This window comes from Nelumbo lutea, chromosome 2, assembly GCF_056320005.1.
Source record: "Nelumbo lutea isolate HS-2025 chromosome 2, American lotus-T2T, whole genome shotgun sequence".
Lineage (NCBI taxonomy): Eukaryota > Viridiplantae > Streptophyta > Magnoliopsida > Proteales > Nelumbonaceae > Nelumbo > Nelumbo lutea.
Window position 1 is genome coordinate 96,383,008 of NC_142685.1, and position 17,647 is coordinate 96,400,654.

The 17,647-nt window shown below is 35.2% G+C and overlaps 1 pseudogene; it reads left to right on the plus strand.

The window, feature by feature from the left end:
- The first annotated feature begins 6,489 nt into the window (after positions 1-6,489).
- LOC148872183 (wall-associated receptor kinase 2 pseudogene) lies at positions 6,490-16,545 on the plus strand (annotated as a pseudogene).
- The last annotated feature ends 1,102 nt before the right edge of the window (positions 16,546-17,647 follow it).

Sequence of the window (17,647 nt, forward strand, 5' to 3'; positions counted from 1 at the left end):
CCTCATTTAGAAATTCAAACAACATGAAACAATGCCCTAATTACATCATTAGTATCTTATTCTTTCCTTCCAACAGCATCTAGGAAATTTTCTTAAAAGCTCCATTTGTTGCAACATAAAACAGGTGAAATTTTTTCTCAGTTATGCTTCGCCCCTTTTATGTTTAAAACTCTGTTTTCAATTCCCTACATCAAAACAAGTCAGAAGGGCCGAAAGCTCTGTTTTCCCTTAACAAGGAAACCCCTTTCAGCAGGAATGCAAGATTACCTGATAATCTGACTCCTTTCATTTGTCTAACATGTAGAAACTACGCCCAAGGCCCCAAGCCCAATCCAACTAAACCTACTTGATACTTTAGGCCCAAGACTAACCCGCCTAAAACCGCTGGAAGCTATAAAAGACTAGGTCCTAAAATCTAATGGAATATACATATTTTAAATAGAAACCTTCATGAAGCACATAGATTTGCAAATTGTTGGATCGTTTTAGGAAGTAGACCATGAACCGGGTTGTATGTTTGTATAAATTCGGTTCTTTTCGCTTATCGCGTTTAATTTCTACAAGAGTAAAGTAATAAAATAAAACATGATAATGATCATGCCATTACCATTCCTCAGCTTGGCTTAATGATAACATCTTAGGTTGACGAGCATGTGAATAGGCCAGTTAAGTATGGCAAAGACTTGGTAAAATATGAAATAATTTTTTAAATAATAATAAGAATTAGTTAAATATAATGATATTAAATAATTAATAAATTTAATAAACATGAAATAAGTAATTATTTAAATCAAAATAATAATTATTAACTTAATCTACTCCTACAGGTCTGTTCGGGTGAACCAGCCAAGTAGATCTTTCTATCATCAAAGGGGCATTCAATTATTCAATAGGGCTGTCCTTTTAAGTCCTTGTTTATTTTTTACTCAAAAGCGATCTCTACTCAATTATCTTTGCATCTCCACAATTAGGGGTGGATTCGTGCCAAGCTGAGCCGAATACTATGAGGTTCGAGCTCGGTTTGCTAAGGTAGTACAAGGCTTGAGTTCGGTTCGAGCTAGAACCTTGAGTTCTAGTTTGGATCAAGTCAAAAACTCATAAGTTCGAGCTCGGCTTAGCTCGAGCTCAAGCTCGACTTGAGAAAAATGTTTTATAAAAATAAAAAATTATGTATAAAAAATATTTTTTATTTGATATTTAAAAAATTAAGAATTATAATATTTTTATTATATAAATTATTTTTTATAATTTTATTATGGGAAAATTCCTAATTGGTACCCTGTACTTTAGGTCGAGTACCAATTTAATACCCAAACTTTAAAACGCGACAATCTAGTACCTGAACTTTCATTTTGTGACAATCTAGTACCTAGCATTAACCAGCCATTAAGCGAAATGGATAAAGAAAAAACTGCCCTTCAAGAGTCATCTAATTTTCTTTATCAACCATCCAATAAAATCAAACTAGCAATGCCACCTATTCCCCGTCTCGTCTTTCCTCACTCTTTCTCCCCTCTCCCTTTATAAACTCCCCGATGGGACAAACAAATGCAATTCAGAAGAAAAATACGCATAAGAAGAAGAAGAAGAAGAAGAAGGAAGATATGGTGAGCAGATCCATCGTACTCTTTCCTTCTCAGCTCCTAATCCTAGTTGGCCATCACCACGGGAGAAATCCTAGCACATCAGATCCACTAGTTTCCCCTACAGATCACACCATCCCCTCATCTCCCAACTCAAGGATGCCATCAATGAGCTCAAAACCTGGGTATCATCCAATCCCTATCCCCTCTCCCATGGTCAGTCTGGGATACTGCCGAAAGTTAGCAACTCACTCGCTTCCCACTACTACCATTGGCGGTACCGTTGTGAGGGTGACCAGGGAGGTGGTTGTCTTCGTCATCGTAGTTGGATGGAGGGTGGTATTGGTTCTGAAGGATGGGAAAGATGGCAATTCAGAAAGCTTCCTATGGCAGAGCTTTGATTATCCATGTGATACATTATTACCCAGGATGAAACTAGGATGGAACCTGATCCTCATCATGTTTGCAAGCTTCACAATCCCCTCTGTGGACTCAAACAAGCTCCTCGGGCTTGGTTCTCTCATCTAAGAAGCTGCTTATATGACCTTGCTTTTTGTGGTTCACAATGTGACCCCTCTCTGTTCATCTACAACCAAGAGCAGATTATCATTTACATTCTTGTTTACGTTAATGATATTATTATTACTGGCTCTTCTTCTGCTCATGTTTCTCAACTTATTAGCAGTTAATCTCAGACATTTGCACTAAAGGATTTGGAGTCATTGCATTATTATCTTGGTGTTGAATCTCACCGTGACGCCACAGGGTTATTTCTCTATCAGCGTAAGTACATATTAGATCTCTTGCTGAAGACTAACCTTGTTGCGGCCAAACCGGTCTCTAGCCCCATGGCTACATCTTTGCGCCTCTCACGGTTTAATGGCGAACACTTACCTAATCCCAGTTAGTACCAGAGCATTGTAGGTGCTCTTCAATATGTTACTCTTACTAGGATATATGTTGCTTTTATAGTAAATAAAGTTTTCCAATTCTTACATGCTCCTACTGAAGAGCATTGGGGTGCAATTAAGCGTACTCTACAGTATTTGAAAGGCACCATTGACAATGGGTTATTTTTCTTAGCACACACATCCAATAACTTGTCTGCATACTCCGATGCTGATTAGGCCGGATGCCCAGATGACAGATGATCTACTTAGAGGATATGGCATTTTTCTTGGCTCTCACTTGATCTCTTGGAGTGCTAAGAAACAACCTACTATTGGTCGCTTAAACACAAAGGCTGAATTTCGTTCCCTAGCTAATGCCCCCATAGAACTCTTGTGGCTAAACTCTCTACTTTCTGATTTTGGGGTCAAGATCCGGCTGCCACCAGTGTTATACTATGGTAATATTAGAGCCACATACCTTGCAATTCATCCCATTTTTTGTGCTCGCACTAAACACATTGAGGTCGATTTTCATTTTCTTTAGGATCTTATTATTAAGAAATCTTTGGTGGTGCAGTTTCTTCCCACTTAGGACCAGGTTGCTATTATTTTCACTAAGCCACTCTCCTCTCACTGGTTCAAGTGGTTTCGGTCCAAGCTTTGTGTGCTTCCAGGTCACTTTCGCTTGAGGGGGCGTATTGAGGAATCAACTAACCCTAGCCCTCCTCTTCTTACCAAAAACAACTCTAGCCTTCCTACTAAAGAGAGCTCTAGGTTTCCTACCAAAGAAGGCTCTAGTCTTCCTGCTAAAGATGGACCAGCTACTATACAAAGGATTTTTAGCAAAGAAAGATCAATCAAGGCATAAAGGAAACTCTCCTCCTAGGAAGTTTCCCATTGAAGCTCCTTCCTTATTTTTCTATTTCTATACTTGTAATTATTTCTAAATTATTCTCTATTGCTGTTGTATATATTCAGCTTTGTACATACTCTCGAATTAATGAAATTCGACCCATTCTTTTAAGACCATCTTCTTCGTATTGTTTCTTTAACTGAAGGAGAGATGATTCCAATATCGTGTCTTACATCAAGGCTCGTAAGAGGATGGTGTACAAGGAGATGTCCAAACTTGTATTTGTCATCTGATGCATTGGGAGGAGGAGGAGGTCTTTGGTGCCATCACTAGCTGCTTCCTTATCAGACGTTGATGTTGAGCTACCTGGAGTCTTTAGGGACATCAACGATGTCATTGTATCTATTTCCATCTCACTCTTCAACAGGATGATGTCTTCATCATCCTCTTTTTGTTTCTTCTCTTTTCTTGGTTTCAGACTGGGAGTCTGGGATACTGCCAACAGTTAGCGACCCACTCGCTTCTCGCTGCTGCCATTGGCGGTACCATTGTGAGGGTGACTGGGGAGCTGGTGGTGGTTGTTTCCGTCGTCATAGTTGGATGAAGGGTGGTACTGGTAGTACATCCGAGTCGTCCCTCAACTTAGTATAGAGATCTTGGGCTCTGTTTCATTTTTTTGAGAAAGAAGATGATGAATAGTGTCTAAGGGTAATTTTGACATTTTCAAAAGTTTTAAGTCGCACATGAGGTCATGTGATATATATACATAACTGACGGTCCATTAACTGTAGGTACTAGATTGTTACAAAATGAAAGTTCGGGTACTAGATTGTCGTGTTTTAAAGTTCGTGTACTAAAATGGCACTCGACCTAAAGTACGGGGTATATATTGGGAATTTTCCCTTTTATTATATATATTTGAGCTTGGCTCGCGAGTCTCACGAGCCGAGCTCTATTAGGCTCGAGCTCGGCTCGAAGCTCATCTGAAATCGAGTCGAGCTGAACTTTTCACGATCCAAGCTCGAATAGATCATGAAGAGCTCGACTCTTGGCCACCCCTATCCACAATAGTGGGTTAAAAGGAGCAAGGGTTGCAAGATAAATGGAGCCTATGAATCATTTAGGCTGTGTTTGGTTGCAATACAAATAAATTTGTACTGATGCAAAACTATGGCAATGCAAATGATTTGAGTGTAAATTTTGACCTATTTTTGTTTCAAATTTTAGCTTAACTTGTTTAAAATAGAACAAAGTAAAACCCAAAAGAAAATTAAATGAGCATTTGCATTTGTTTCATTTGCACTCCCATGCATTTTTTTTCTAGTGCAAATAAAATTGCACTGCACCCAAACAAAGCATCTATTTGTCGATGATTTCCTCTTATTTGAAAATTGCACCTTAATTTAGGGGTTAGCACTCAATTTGATGAGTTGTAATTGGTTGGTATAGCAGGTTAAACAAAACAGAGTTCGGATCTACTCACCATGACAAATTGCGGGCCACGCGCATCTTGCCGCACATCGGGAACATTGGTTGTACTTTACAGAACCGGTGTTCCCGATGTACAGCTGGATGCGCGTGGCCAGCAATATGCTGTGGTCAGCAGATCCAAACTTGGTTGATGATGCCAATTTTAGCATCTATTTCAACAACAATTTACACTGAAGGAATAAAAAGAGTTCGTTGCAGGTTTTGGTGTGAAGGAAGTGCCCCCAAATGAAATATATTTGGGTGTAGGGGTGCCAATGGACTGATTTGGATTGGACTCCGTCCAGTCTAAAATCAATTTGGACAGATTGGACGGACCAACAAGACATATTGGATTGGACTAATCTGGTCCATAATATTTATTAGATTGGATTGGATCTTGTCTATTCGTAATAAATTTATATTGGATTAGGTTGGATTAAGCCAATATCTGGTCCATTAATATAAGATAAGAATGTAGGTGCCAATGGATCATGTTTGGGTTTAAACCAATCTAAATCAAAACAAATTTGAACAAATTGGATGATCCAGGCCTTAAATTGGATTGGTCCAAAATGATCCAAACTATTCATTGGACTGGATTGAACGTGGTCCATTTATAATGGACTCACATTGGACTGGATCCGATTAGACAAAATCCAGTCCAATTGGCACCTCTACTTCGGTGAAAGCATGCTAAAAAATGGCTCTCATAGCAAGTAATGGGACTTTCTAATTGAGAATTTTAAGGCTGAATTATCTAGTACGTTGGATATCACAAGTACTATCACATAAAAGTAAGGTAGTACTCATTAGATATACTCTTTCCACACCATCCTATTTTGCGTGGCTATGGTTTCAGAAAAGTTTCTAGCTTCGGACAGCAGCTTAAATCCATTCGAATCCATTTAAATTTCATTTAAAAATTATAAATATTAACCAAAATTAATAAAAAATAGTGAAATTTTAATGAAGTGAGTAAAATGAATAAAACTTAATTGATAATTTTCATTTTAACTAATAAAACAGTTAAAAATAGAAAACTTAATTATATTTGTAAATAATAAAATAGTACTAAAAATTGATATTATTAATAAATTTACTTTTAAAATAATGAAAGTAAAATTAATATTAAAAAATAAAACCAGTTTATGCTACAATTCTTTATGTTTGGAGTTAGAAATTGTATATTTTGTAATGTAATGTTTGTATTTCCCATCATTTATTTTTAACGGGCATTAAGTTAATTCTGACCTTGGAAGGGGAAACCTACTAAAACTACCTTCTGAGATTTTGTACAAAGAACAGAGCACAAAAAATGGATCAATCTCACTGGAGGTGCAACTTGAATTGCAAAAGCTGGTTTGAGAGTTTTGGGTTTTCTAATAATTATTTAGTCCCCCAATGTATATCGTTTTTGTTTCAGTGAACAAAACCACGTCTCCTAATAAATTAGACGTTTTTGTTCCACTAAACTTATACCTAAGCTTGACAGACCCACACAGCTCACTCGCCAAAGGCCTCGAACCTTGCGATCTACCTTTTATATGAAAACCAACGCCACCCATACTATTTCGTGTGCCAAGGGATTGAGCGAGGGAGTTACAAATATTAGTGAGAAATGAGAGTTGGAGGAGTAAGTCGATATCCCCGGCCGCCATCACCAAACAAATTATGTACTGACTTAAACAGACCAATGGTTCCTCCTCTGGTCGAACTGCTCCTTCTGCTGTTCTGTTCTTCGTATCCAGCAACTACGACACCATCGTCGGCTATGTCAATGCAGCTGGCAATGCCAGGCTGCCGAGAAAAATGTGGAAACATCACCGTTCCCTACCCGTTCGGCCTCGGAGGACCGTTCCCCATCGAAGACGATCCAAGGTGTTACAGACCAGGCTTCCAATTATTCTGCAACGAAACTTCCACTCCTCCCACATTGTATCATGTTCAACCCAGGTCCGGAAGACATGCCTCAATTTATTCTGATTACATTGAAGTTGTAGAAATATCATTAGAAGGTCAAGTGCATGCCTACCTTGTCATGAACTACATTTGCCACAACGATTCCTCTGTTAGCTCCGTCAATGCCACAGATTTCAACCGTGATTTGACGGATACGCCCTATACCTATTCCGACACCGGCAACATGTTCGTCGCTGCCGGATGCGACGCTAAAGCCTACTTCATGCATATGAATGATGAAACTACCGGATGGTATGGAGCCCTCCAATACGGCTGTATGGTTGGTTGCGACGACAAAGCGGAAACGCTGAGTGGGAATTTCACCGGCATGGGTTATTGCCACACCCCCATCCCCAAGGGAGTAAAATTCCTTTCTATGAATTTGGATCTCAGACGAAACGATTCGTGGGACACTTGGGATTTCAATACATGCAAATACTCTTTCATCGCTGATAAGCAGTGGTACAACTTCTCTGTGGCGGATCTCTTGGGCTTTGATTTTTATAAGAGAAACAAAGGAAGGGTTCGGATCGTATTCGACTGGTCAATAGAGAACGGATCCTGTGATAATGTTACAATGAGAAACACCACCACTACTTTCTTTTATGGACAACAAAACGCAACTAGTTATGCATGTGGGAATAACAGCAACTGCTACAAGTCCCCCAACGGTATGGGATATCTCTGCAAATGTTTGAAAGGCTATCGAGGCAACCCTTATCTCCAAGATGGATGCCAGGGTAGGTACCTAATATTACAGCCAACACCTTCCTTTTCCCATCATTCTTTCTGATTTGGTTTGATCGATCTTTTTTATTTTATAAATTGTTGTTCACACCTTTCACAGACATAGATGAATGCGCGGATTCAACTAAGAATGACTGCTTACCATCTCCATCTGGGATTTGCACAAATACGCCAGGGAGTTATAATTGCTCTTGCCCATCTGGTAAAGAGGGTGACGGAAGAAGAGATGGGCGTGGTTGCATCCCTCCTCCACCTTCACAGATTAAACTTCGGGTGATTCAATTCTCCTCAGGTAATATTTAATTTAATATCTACACTTAAATAAGTATTCTATTCAACTTGGGAATCGTCAGATCCACCAGTTGTCAATAATTAAAATACTATCGGGGACGTGCATTGCACGGAAAAATATCGTCAGATCCACCAGTTGCCAATTTAACAATTTGCGGTTAACTCAATTAAATTTATTATTGTTAATTTTATGTTAATTGATCTTAATTTTGAATAAATTTAACTATTTTTAATTCAAATTAATTAGTTACTTCAATAATGTAAAGTTTATAATTTGTTGTAATTAATGTATGTATATATGCATGTTGCATGTATCTAAGTGTACAAATTAAATTATCAATATGTATATGTCAATAATTTTAAGTTTGAAGGTAATATTTTTCAAAACCAAGAAAACAATATCCTTTTTACATACAATAATGCTAAAATTGAATTAATCTCTAGCCTTGAATTAAGGAACAATGATCATTTGACAAAAGGATGTAGAAAAGTCAAATCAACCTGATACCAGCCCAACCAAGCCCATCTTGAACCCAACTCAACTTCATCCCAAATTCAGCCCAAAAACTTCGAGTTAGGTTACTGTTGAACCCAATCCGACCTAACCCAGCCCAATTTGCACCCGTACATGCAAGATGGAAAGTTTTGGAGCTGCCAATGGATCGGGCTATTTGATAGAACTGAACTGAACCAAACCAGATATACTGGTTTTAGTTATGAATTTTGTTTCCAAATTATAATTGGGTTGGAACCATGTTTGCTATTCCAAACCAATTATGTTATTAATAGTATATAAAGGTCTCATGTTTTTTTTTTTCTTTTTTGTAATTTTTTATACTTCAAGTTTAAAAGGGTTAAATTTCAAAGGCAATATATGAGATAAGTTTAGATAAAACATACTTTTTTTATGTACATATAAACAGTTTACAATTTACTATTTTTTGTTTAGGTTAAATATTATAAAATAAATCATTAAGTTGTTATATTATAGGTAATTATGGATGTCAAGACTCAAGTGTAATGGATCTAATTATACTTAATTATGCAGATTAATAATGGGTTCGATTCTAGGTCTGATTTTATAGAACCAAAAGGATCTGGTTCTGGGTTGGTTCACTCTACTCTAGATTAGACCTGATCCGTCAACAACTCCATATGGTAGAATAAGGGTCTGTTTAGTTTGTGGACAGGACCAGAATAGTAATCGGAATCAAAATCCTTTCAGAATCAGAATCTGAATCGCCTACTCCTGATGCCTCTTTGATTTAAGTAGGAATTGGAATCGGATTCTGATCATTATAGTTTGGTTCATTAAAAGTTGGAATCTGAATCAATTAAAAAATTTCAATTTTTTATTAGTCTATTTATTATTTTATTAATATTTTATGAATACATAGTTATTATTTTATTAGAATTTCATAATTAATATCTTTGTGTTTATTATTAATTTATAAATGTTTCATTAATATATCACTATATTATTATTATTATTATTACTACTACTACTTTAATAATATTTATTATTATATGTTATTAATAAATTGTTATTATTTTATTATTGTTTTAATGATATTGTATTAATATTTGATTATAATACTATTATTTTGTTAATATTTCACTAATTTTTTGTTAATAATTTATTCATATTTTATTATTAATTTAATACTATTTTATTATTTTATTAGGGGCATTTTTGTCATGAATTATTTACTGTTGACAGACTTTGGAATGGGAATTCCATACCCTAAGGGGGCTTGGAATGGCAATTCCCCTAAGAATGGGAATAAGAACCCTATTCCTGTCAAACAAACGATAGGAATTGGAAGGCGCCTATTCCTGAAAAACAAATGGACCCTAAAATCCTTACAATAGCCATCAACCCCGTCACTTTTTGTCTCTACCTATTCTTACAACAATATATAGAACCTGCATAACCTTTGGTTTTTAGTTGCCTGCCATACCTTGCCTTCACTATGGCTTGGAAGTTGGGTCCAATGGGGAGCACAAATAAACTATGACTATGGTCGGAAATGCCATTAATCAAATTAAAAAAAGATAAAAAATTAAAAACAGCTCGATAGAACTCCTTTTGTGCAATACACTTTCATTTGATCTAGTATAAATACATAGGAATATAAATTAAAATTAGTGTAAATTCTGGTTTTATTTTTTGCATGTTGTGTTTATATAAGCTTTTCTTTTATATTTTTCAGAGTATAAAGACATGAAGCATGTTTTGTGTTTTTATTATGTGTTTTTGCAGTTTGATAAACATTATTTTCCAAACTAGGTTTTGAAAGTAAAAACATAGATAAGTGTTTTGTTACAATGTGATATAATAAATTCTTTATGTCAACTTGTCATTTGTTGAATTTTGTAATATAAAAATGTCAAATGACCCACATGGCATGTCCACATGTGTTGGAAAACATTATACCTTTTAAGACACATGGTATAAAAGTAGACATGCCACATGGTACACAAATTAATGCCATGTGAAACAAATTAATACCATATGACATATTTTTCCATGTTTATGAACTTCAAATATAGCATAAATTTTACTATATCACAAATTTACCAGCATATTTGTCACGTGTCACAAAATTTTGTCATTTAACATATTTTTGCATGTATCATAAATTTTGTCACATAAGATATACAAGTAAAATTAAAATTTATTGAAAAGAAAAAAAGTGGAGAAAGATTCATGACTCCAAAATAGACACGTAACCAACCGCACCCAAAAAAATCACTAAATACAAAACAGGTCCGGACGTAGTAGGCACATTAAGTAGTAGGCACTATAAGTGAGTACATAATAGCTGTGTGACACATGTCGCAATTAATGTATTTTTCATCTATTTTTGTCAAAATAATTAAAAATAAAAAATAACGAAAAAGAAAAAAAGTAAATGAATTCCATCTCTCAATATGTTTAGATTATTTTTTCATTGTTTTTATTTTTAATTATTTTGACAAAAATAATAAAATAATGAATAATTTCTGTCTAACCGAACAAAAACATTTTGATGAAAAACACATTAACTGCGATATATGTCACACAACTATTACATGCTCACTTATTGTAATTACCTAATCGGACTCATACAAAACCTCTCACACTGAATCTCGGACTGGAACCCCTAGCCTAGTGGGGAGAACTAACTCACCACCCGACCTCGCCCATCCCTTTACCTTATCGCTTTCGCCCCCCTTAAATTTGCCTTGAAAATCTAACAATTTTCTTAATTTTCTCCTGCCAACAAGACCTTCGAACCTAAACTTATCAGCCTCTTCAGAGAAACATTACTCAGTCATCTTCCTCGTCGCTTCCCACCTTCTCCCTCTGCCTCTCTTTCGTCGCTTCTATCTCAAAACTTCTTTAAGGCCTCTCTTACGTGCGATTCACCACCCAAAAAAGAATGAGCTGCAAGACTTTGCCAACTGGTCTTCTCAATCCACTAAGCTTTCTACAGACCTCACATCCTTCGCACTAATTTCAGATGCAGGCACCCGCACCTCAGCCCTTGTTTGTCTAACCGGTAAATCAGAATCTACCTCTCCATTCTCTGCTCTCCTCCTTTGAGACACCTGGACTAAGATCTCGACCTCTCCTTTCTCTAACGAAGGGACTAAACTTGAATTGGTCTCAACCCCCTTTGCCAACTCTAGAGCATACGGAACCTCACTTTCAGCCTAGATTTCAAGTTACGTCTGGTTATATTTCCCTACTATTCCCTACCTTTTTCTATCTTTTCCTTCAAACCAAACATAGCCTAAGTGTTCCAAATTGAGGCATTCCAAACCAATGCTCTCAATGTATTTTCAGAATCACGCCTCACCCCTAATCCCTAAAGCGGATCTCTTCACTGCTTGAACCGTATTCTCCAGTTGATGAATCACGCCTCCTCCAAAAACTGGAGCCGCTAGCCAGTAGCCACGGAATTCGGTGCTGGCCCCAACGTGTTGCCGTCCCTCTCAGCCGAAGAAACATATCCGCCCTCCAGTGATGGATTCAAGGCACGGAATGAACTCTTCAAGCATTAAGTAGCTAAAAATGTTTTCATGCCTTTTTTCTTAAAGATTAGATTTTTTTCTGAACACTTAACAAAACTCCAAATCTAATTTTTATTCCTGAAGCACACAAGTGTTAAAAAAGAATCTTATTCAGACACAAACTGAGTTTTAATGCAAAAATAAATCAGAATTCACACTCAATATTTTTGAACCATTAGAAATTGCATTATGAATAAACTAGGTCATGGTGTTTAAAATTCTAACCAAAAGACTTGTGTTTTATTTGCCGGGTGCCACGTGGGAATGGGATAGGGATCCTCACCACACCCCAATTATATATATTAAACATGTGTATATATATTATATGAAGTATATAATATTATTTATATTATATTTTAAATATTATTTATATTTAAATTATTCTATTATTTTAATTATATATTTTTTTAAAACCAAATATTTAATTGAAAAATTCAGGGATTTGGGCCCCTGATGAGGAACCCATCTCTGTTGGAACTGGGGAGGGAGACCAAATACCTCCGAGATTAGGAATAGGGATTAATAATTTAAAAAACAGGATCAGGGACGGGGAGTATGGTCCCCACCCCAAACCAGCCCATTGCCATTCCTTTTCCCAAGGTAGCACTCTTACGATGGTGCATGGCAGGTACAACCTTTCCAATAAGATATATATTTCATAATGTTCAGAAAATTAGACCGACCATTGATATAATTATATACATGATAATATTAATTATATGTATATATCAAAGATATTATATGTATATATCAAAGAAAAAAAATATCACCCCAATCAGACATTTGAGTGCAAAATTATGGCCTTTAGAAGTTTGCATTTATGTTGTGTTAAAAAATTTCAAAAAATTGGCTGATTTTCTAAAATGGTATTTTTATTTTTCATTTTCTTTTGATTAAATTTATTCAAATGGACATTAGCGTCAAAATTATCATTTTCCACTATAATCTAATGGAGGGTCGATTAAGTAAATCGATTACAAATTATAGGGGGTATTTTAGTAAAATGCAAACTATATGATAGGTTTTAATAAATCCATGTAACTATAGGGGATGTGTAGTAAATTATCCTTAAAATTAAGAGTGAGAACCCTAAGATTTGGGCCAGGTTTATGTTCAACATAGGTCCAACCCTAAGATGTTGGCCTAAGGCCCGAGTTTGGATCGATTCCAAGGTCAAGACTGATCTTCCCAACCCAAGCCCAACCCGCATTGTAATTTGATGCACTTTGGTTGGGCTTGGACCCAGGATGGGTTTGGGTTGGTCAATGAACCGACTCTAAAATTACACATCCACGTATGTACTTATGCAAATATATTTGCATATATGTATATATATGTAAACATATATATATATATATATATATATATATATATATATATATATGTATATATATATATACACATATATATATATATAGATGAAAATACATATCTATATATGTATGTACTAGTGGGGACCCATGTAATGCATTGTTAAAAGAGTTTTAGGCAAAAGGAGCTAGGGGTGCAACTTGGATGGGCCCAATCTGAGCCAAACTTGACTCAATCTATGCTTTTGCATGGGTTGGGGTTGATTTTTCAAACATCAAGCTGGCTCGGGCCAAAATAATCAAGCCTAACATAAACTTAGGTTGGGATTAGATTGTGGTATTGATTAGCCCAAGCTCCACCTGACTCAACCTAAGCCTGCCCAACATTTTATGATATACATATCTACATATTGTCAATTTATTCTACCTAGAAATTGGGCTACAAAGCTAAACACACCCTACCGCTAGCCCAACTCAAGATGTTGGGTTAATCTTAGGTTAGGGTGGGTTGGTAAACTTGGGCTTAACCTTGAATTGGGCCAAGCCTGAGTTTGAGATTTGAAACTTAGGATGGGCTTAGGTTCACCCTTAACTTGACCCAACACCCACAACTTTCACCCCAAGAAGGATAATTGTGACATTTCTAATGGACTATGGGATTTTCAATTAATAATAATTAAGTTTAAAACTAATAATTTTATTAATTTTTTAATTTGTCAGAAAATTTGTATTATCATCTTATTTTTAAATGAAACTTAAATGGATATCAAATTATATGATCTAATTTTGAAACTAAAATTTTCTCTTTAGTTTGTTGTTTTATTAATAAACATGTTAGGTTTAAGTCGAGTAAGTAACAACAAAATTGTTTCTGTATAGTTGGTCCAGGCTCGGATTAGTGTAATGTCAAATTGGATTTTAGCTGATCTAGAGTTACCTAGGGACTAGTTCTAAGTCCAACACCAAAAATAGAAAAGACAATGGCTTTTGGTCCAAGCCTAACCTAAAGACTGAAAATGGAAGCCCAATCCATGCAAAAATGTGGGTTGTGCCAGTTCAAGCTCAAGTTGGGCTTGCCTAAGATGCATCCCCTGTCCCTTGCATTGTAACTACACAGTATTGTACATATTACATATAGAGGCCTCATCTCATGCTATAGGGTAATTTGAAATTGAGTCACAAATCTCATCTTAATGCAACGGATTATACATCTAATCTAAGAAAGACATATAAGAGATATATATAGAGAGAGAGGGAATAATAACACAACATACTATAATAAAATATTAATCTAAATAGGTTGAAGCTAAAAAGTAAAAGTAATACCCTAAAAAAAGGATAACTTCCACTAAACTTATACCTAAGTATAATAACTATTAATAATTAATAAATCCAATAACCTAATAAATTGAGGCTGGTGAAACAATAAAACATAAAACAACACAAATAAAAGTATTATTATAAATAACTATTAATTTAGAACCCACTAAATTTAACTTAAAAACAATAACTATTATCTTACAATAGTTAATAAAAAATAAGAAATTTGATTTTATTAAGATGTTAATTAAAAATATTTCAATTGCACTTAAAAATCAAACTTAATAAACACTAATAAAAATAAAAAATTTAAATACAAGAATAAATATAAACGGATAGTTTTAATAATATTATGATTTAAAATCCATTCGACATAATAAACATGGATTTGATTAGACATTGCCAGCCTTAATTGGAAAGGGGGTCATTAGAATGGAAACATATATTCAATTGAACAATCTATATCAGTTATATGTCCACCTTGTAATATTATTTTTCGAAATTATCATTAGTCATTCAAAATCTTATTTTTTGTTTATATAAAACGTAACTAATTTAATCAACCAGGCACAGAGTTTAAAATTAAGACAGATATATAGGATGTGAGAGTTATAGGGAAAGTCCTTTATGGTTTTTGGAAAATTAAAAAAATTAAAACATATGTATCTTTGACTAGTTCTTTGTGGTCATTCGAAAATTACTTATTTTTAACTCTCATTAAAGTTCTATCATTATGCAGGTGCAGTTTTAGGAATGGTGTTACTTCTTGCTGGTTATAGGTTGTACCTACTTTGGAAGAAAAGACAAATTAAAATGCGTAAAGGGAATTTCTTTAGAAGAAATGGTGGCTTGTTATTACAACAACAAATTTCATCAAAAGAAGGTACTGTAGAGAAAATAAAAGTTTTTACTGCAGAAGAATTAGCAAAGGCAACTGATCAATATAATTCGAATCGAATTCTTGGTCAAGGGGGACAAGGTACAGTTTATAAAGGCATGTTATCAGATGGAAGAATTGTTGCAGTCAAGAAATCTAAAATAGTGGATGAAAGTCAACTTGAGCAATTCATTAATGAGGTTTTCATACTTTCCCAGCTCAATCATAGGAATGTGGTTCAACTATTAGGATGTTGTTTAGAAACAGAAATTCCTCTATTAATTTATGAGTTCATCTCTGGTGGAACACTTTTCCACAATATCCATAATGAAAATGAGGGTTTCCCATTGTCATGGGATGACCGCTTAAGAATTGCTACAGAAGTTGCAGGAGCAATTGCTTACTTACATTCATCAGCTTCTATGCCCATCTACCATAGAGACATAAAATCTTCAAACATTCTCTTGGATGATAAACGTAGAGCTAAAATATCAGACTTTGGGACTTCAAGGTCAATTGCAATTGATAAAACCCACTTAACTACATTGGTGCAAGGTACCTTTGGATACTTGGATCCTGAGTATTTTCAATCAAGCTAATTCACAGAGAAAAGTGATGTTTATAGTTTTGGTGTTGTTCTTGTGGAGCTCCTAACAAGAGAGAAACCGATTTCTTCTACTAGATCAACAGAAGGGGGAAGCTTAATCACATATTTTGTTTCTGTAATAAATGAGAATCGACTTTTTGAGATTCTTGATGCTCATATCATAAAAGAGGATAGAAAAGATGAGCTACAAGAGGTTGCCAACCTTGCAAAAAGGTGCTTGAGTTTGAATGGCAAAGAAAGGCCAACAATAAAAGAAGTTGCATTGGAACTTGAGGGATTGAAGAGATATAGAAGATATTCACAAGTTCTAAAGAATATTCAAGAGGTGCAGTTCATCATAGAAGAACCATTAGGTTTACGAGATACAGGTTCAACATCAGCTGGACATAAGAGTTTGGAGAGTGGTGCGATATTGCAACTAGATGAACAACCACTATTGGTTAATCCATCCTCTCAATCATCTTAAAATAAGATATTGATATAGGATGCACTCTGAAAGACTTTTGGGTAGACTCGAAAATATCAACTTGATGACAAAAAATGATAGAAAATCATGAAAAAAGAGCTAAAACTTCCAATTAGGTCAGAAATTTTTACCCGCTTTTGTCACCAAATATGGATGCCGGAAAATACTTTGTTTGCAGTTATTATGATGTCATGTTCTACCCTTTATTAATATGCATACATCTTAAATGATTAAATGGTCTTTCTTTCTCATATATCCTTATTTACAATTAGGCCTTATTCGTTTACAATTTTGTAACCTATTCAGGTAAATGCACTTATCCAAGTAAATGTGTCCAGGGTAACATTTATCTGGATAAATTCATTTACCCATATTTTTTTGATTCCCAAATAAGTAATATAATTACCTATTTTATCCCTAAAAAGTTATTATTAAAATGGACAAACTTGTCCCATATGAGAAACTAACTTACATGGGAGATGGATAAGTTTTACCTACGAGGCTCTCTTTACAATGAGGCCCAGTAGTTAATGCAAAAAGAATGTTGTAAAATTGGTGAATGGGAAAAACATATCTATTGACCAACTTTGGGGCCTTAATGCTTGCTACTTCATGGTTATACAGATGTCACTTCATATATGACCTATATATATATATTTGAGTGATCATGTGGATGTATGGCATTGTTTCTTGTTCCAATCATTTACCAGTACTCTATCACAAGGATCTCACATGTAATTGATTTCGTTGTAATTTTTAAAATGGAAACCTACAACTTGTTTCCTAGTTTTGATGTCTTTTCAATATGCTATCAATAGTAGTAAATGGCTTCAAGCATCTTGCTTCTAAAATTTCAAACAAGATTCAGTTTCAACACGTAAAAAAGTTAATATCTGTTATGTTTGTGCCTTGAATTCTTTGCGGCAACCTGCTTCATGAATCCACTTTGAATTAATTTGAAAAAAAACCCGAAGGAAAAATTTTCTGACCCATATTCATCCTATAGGTCCGAACCGAATACGAAGAGTCATGTATTTCGGGGGTTTTCTCTCTTGTATATAGAAGTCTGAGTCTTGTGAGTGATGTGTGAGACATTGGGTGTATTTGGGGCTTAGGGTTTTCTGTGACAGTACAATTGTGTATTTCTTCTCCATTACCTACTACATAGTGGATTTCTGTTCCTCCTTCGCTCGTGGACGACGTAGGCTATAAGCC